The sequence below is a fragment of the Aegilops tauschii genome, chromosome 5 (genome assembly GCF_002575655.3).
Source record: "Aegilops tauschii subsp. strangulata cultivar AL8/78 chromosome 5, Aet v6.0, whole genome shotgun sequence".
Lineage (NCBI taxonomy): Eukaryota > Viridiplantae > Streptophyta > Magnoliopsida > Poales > Poaceae > Aegilops > Aegilops tauschii.
Window position 1 is genome coordinate 181,160,547 of NC_053039.3, and position 4,137 is coordinate 181,164,683.

Here is a 4,137-nt window from a genome sequence, read left to right on the forward strand (position 1 = left end):
TTTTTTATGTGGAATGCTGCCTAACATGTCATCTCATATTATTTTCTTTATAGCAGGGACATTTGGACTTTTATATTGTTCAAAGCAATAGTCTAGTTTTGACACACTACAACAGGAACCCCCCTTCAGCAACGCATCGATGCGTTGTCGTATGTCCATATATGCGTTGCTAAGGTCTACACCAACGGATTGTTATGTGTTGTCGTTGGTGGCTTTGCTAGGGTCTACAACAACGTATATACATGCGTTGGTAAACGACATGTAGAAGCGTTGTAAGGTAGCAACATATAGAGTTAGAGCGTACTTATGCGTTGGTGGGTACCCTGCACAATGATATAGTATATCATTGTAACGACTAATGCTTTGCTACATAGCATGAATAATGGGTGATATTTTTTACGTCACCATCCAAAATTATTAGGTCAATATAGATGGTTTATAGGAGTCACAATGTAATAAATAGAAACATCTCATATATTAAATCAACTATGTTGCATTACAAAGAATATGATTGAAAGATTACAAGATGTGAAACTATCTATAGTAGTAGCCAAATTCTCAACTAGCAATCGCTATAATGTTTTTATCTAGTACTAGCCAAATTCTTGACCTTACAATCAACTATTGAAACATTGTCCTGAAAATGACAACTCTAATTATAATAGTAGCCCATTCTCATCCTTGCAATCAACATGCGAGCCATGCACAATCCATTTATGTTGCAATCTACAAAAACCATGAGATGAGTAACTTACGATAGAGAAAATTAGGTTAATAGAGCAGCAAAATGTAAAGGAGGAGCAACATAAAAAGGTTGAAGGCCATGAGAGTAGGTGCTTTGCATGAAGAGGAAAATAATAACCTACATCTGACAAGCGCTTTTGATCCTTGTATTCTTATGAACAAATCTGCTATCTGTCAATTGAGTTAACAAAAACTTAAAATAGTAATACAAGAAATGACATACTTCGTTTGAAAAAACATGTGCTGACATACCACACATCATTCTTTTTCAAAGAAACATTTCCAGTTCTCTAGAAAATACAAATAGATGCAAGGTTTCAACAATTTAAAAATACTTTAGGTTCAAAGAAAATGATGCATATGTCATGCAAAATTTGGATGTACCTAAATTAGGTACTGTGTTACATGCTCACAAATATGATTTACCAAGACTTTTATTAAATATGCTAGGAAATTGCCGTGTGTTCCAACCGGGGTGTAATTATTCTAGTGGTTCAACAATAACTATGTTAAACATAAATCTTTTTGGGGATCCAGCCATATTTTAATGAAACAATATAAAAAAATTGTATCACAAAATCATTCATCTTCACCCACTATTTTCACCTACTAAATGCAAGCAACTACTGTGAAAACAAATGACTGAATTTTGATAATGCGCCCAAAAAATGAACATAACTAAATTTCATCATATATAATTCAGACCAAACCAGTTTCCCGAACAAGTTTAAGAGGAACAATATAGCCATCAAGTACAATCTACTATATACAGTTATGTAACTGGATGTCATGTGCCTGGTGCAATTCTATCATGAATCATGTACTAGTTATCATTTCTGAGTTATTTGAAGGTCACATCCTAAGTAGATTTTGAGTTATGTTCTCCTGAGTACTTCTTTCTCATTATTTGGCTCCCATGAGCTATTCCTGCCTACTCATGGTTAAATTTTAGTACAATGGCAAGGCAAATTCAAGTACAACAATGCAAAACTGTAGTAACAACGTAATTTAGTAAAACAAGGTAAATTTTAGAACAAAAGTAATAAACTATAGTACAAGAAGTGTAAATATCTTGACAAAATGGGGTATTAGCCTCTCCAAGCAACAAGACCCTTAGAAACTCTGTATTCAGTTATACGGACCGGTTTGGTACTATATTTACATCAGTATAAAAACTACAGGGAATGCTAGAAGATATCAGGCATAGCATTGCATCAAAATAGCATTAGTAGTACTGTAGAATTGGAAATTACACACTTTTTTGCTCAAATGTCATCAACACTTGATCTATAAAAAGATATGTGAGACATTTGAGAGATGGTCAGAAGAACGTACACAAACTTTTCAGCATCGCAGCTGCATAGATCACCTTGGCGTCATATTTTCTTTTCTAGACTGGGAAACTTCTCTGTAATCTATAAGCCAAAGTAGGTCGTGACATCATCTTTAGTTTATCAAAGATGCTTTGCATTCAGAATAGCTCTATATGGTTTATTATGCAAAGTAGGGTGTATTACCTTTAGCATATTGATGTTTATCTCAACTCCTAATCTGAGAAATTAGCCAATGGAGAACCTGTGAGGCATAATGATGTCATGGTCTTGTGAAGAATCAGATGTTGATTGAAGGAGGTTGAGAGCCAACAACATGTAGAATACCATGAGTTCTGACTGAGCAATTGTTGCAAGGTGAAATCGTACAAGTTTCTGACTTGAGCACTGAAGCTCTTACTGAAACAAATCAAGAAACAACAAAACGTGTTACAGTCATAGTAAACCATAGTTCCTACATCCAGTAACTTCACCATCTTAAATTCTATGGGAACACAAAAGCTTACAACCTAAGAAAGCAATACCATAGTTTTCTCTCGCGGAGTTGGCACTGATCAGGGGCGGCTCAGGCAGGTCGGTGGCTCCACGGCGTGTGGGCATGACGAAAAGATCTGCAATTTTGCTCGTCGTCACTGGTTAATTGTGCAGTTTTGCGGCTACACCATTCTGCAAGCACCACAATGAAAAGGTCAAACCAAACTCCACGCTGAACTTAGCAGGCGGATCAACAATTAAAATGAGTCTGCGATTAGTTAATAAAGAGAAACATTGTCTTTGCAACTCACAACCATCCTGCAGCCTCGCGTGGATGTTCATTACAACAGATTGAATTACTAGTACGATGAGTATGCAATCAAACAAACAGACACACTTTGGCTGAAGCAAGGTCGGTTTCAGACTTTGTAAGGAAAGATCAAATTAAGGATTATATATACAATAAATAGGAATATTAGGACGGATGGAAACATGTGAGACATATTCCTATAGTATTACACAATGTGTGACAAGGAAATCAGTAAGGATTCTTCCACGAACATAGCAGCAAGAAAGAACTATTGAGAAAAAAGAAGCGCATTCTTCCAGAATTGACACATATGTGCAAGTGGTAGATCACTCAACAAGACATCCAAATAGATCAACCCAACTAGAAATAACTCGCCTGCAAGCACAAAACTGCCTAGAATGGTGAAGTGAATTTTTGAGCCTCCAGCAAGGCCGCTGATCATGATGGGATTTTATTGTGTTATCCAGCCGTAATGTACGACATCACTATAGCTAACAAATAACACTGGGGTAGTGTAGATCACAATCGCCATTTCTGACAAAGAATTGACCATGGCACGAAGGCCATGTTACCACAAAGCATCAGAGAGGGTATGAGCAGAGGAGAGAAGTGTCTTACTAATCAGCCGGTGATGGAGGCGGGGTAGCCGAGGGGGGGCAGCACCTTCGAACCTATCCGGCAGCGGCGCGCATGCAGACGTGGGGTAGAGAACCTACGCGACAGTCGCACCAGCCACCCGTGGTGGCTAGATGCAGGGGCATGTGCAGGGGTCCGGAGGAGGCCGCAGTGGCGGAGGATCAGAGGAGAGGCCGAGGGGCAGCAGGGTAGGTGAGTGACGTCTGGGAGAGCGCTGGAGCTAGGAGCAATCGGCGGTGCCGGTCAGTGTCATGCCATTGATCTCGGGTGAGAGGGGAATCACGGAAGGAGGGGGAGAGAGACGACGAATAGGAAAATCTAGATGGAGAGGTGGGTACGGCCATACTAAGTAGGGGAGTACGGGGTGGGATAAGTAGGAGAAGTGGGATGTTTTTTTCTTTTGACAACTAGGAGAAGTGGGAGGCTGAAATAGACAACACATATTTTCATATCGTTGGTAGATATGTGTTGCTATAGGTGGGTTCTTGTTGTAGTGACATGAGACTTAAATACTAAAGCATATCAACAAGCAACCATGTCTTTCAAAATATCAACGCTAAAATAAGTTATCCCTAGCCCATCATGCTAAATCATTGATCCATTCACGAAACACACTCGCATATTAGCTACACCCAATGCTCA

The 4,137-nt window shown here is 39.0% G+C and overlaps 1 long non-coding RNA gene across 2 annotated transcripts; it reads right to left on the reverse strand.

The window, feature by feature from the left end:
• Positions 1-458: 458 nt before the first annotated feature.
• LOC109732140 (uncharacterized) lies at positions 459-3,841 on the reverse strand. 2 transcript variants are annotated; one of them, XR_002225293.4, is made up of 7 exons: positions 3,478-3,841; positions 2,600-2,741; positions 2,403-2,474; positions 2,262-2,319; positions 2,080-2,159; positions 867-915; positions 459-726 (listed from the first exon to the last, which is right to left on the reverse strand). It is a non-coding gene; the product is annotated as an uncharacterized lncRNA (long non-coding RNA). The 2 variants fall into 2 exon arrangements; XR_002225294.4 differs by lacking the exon at positions 867-915.
• Between the last annotated feature and the right edge of the window lie 296 nt (positions 3,842-4,137).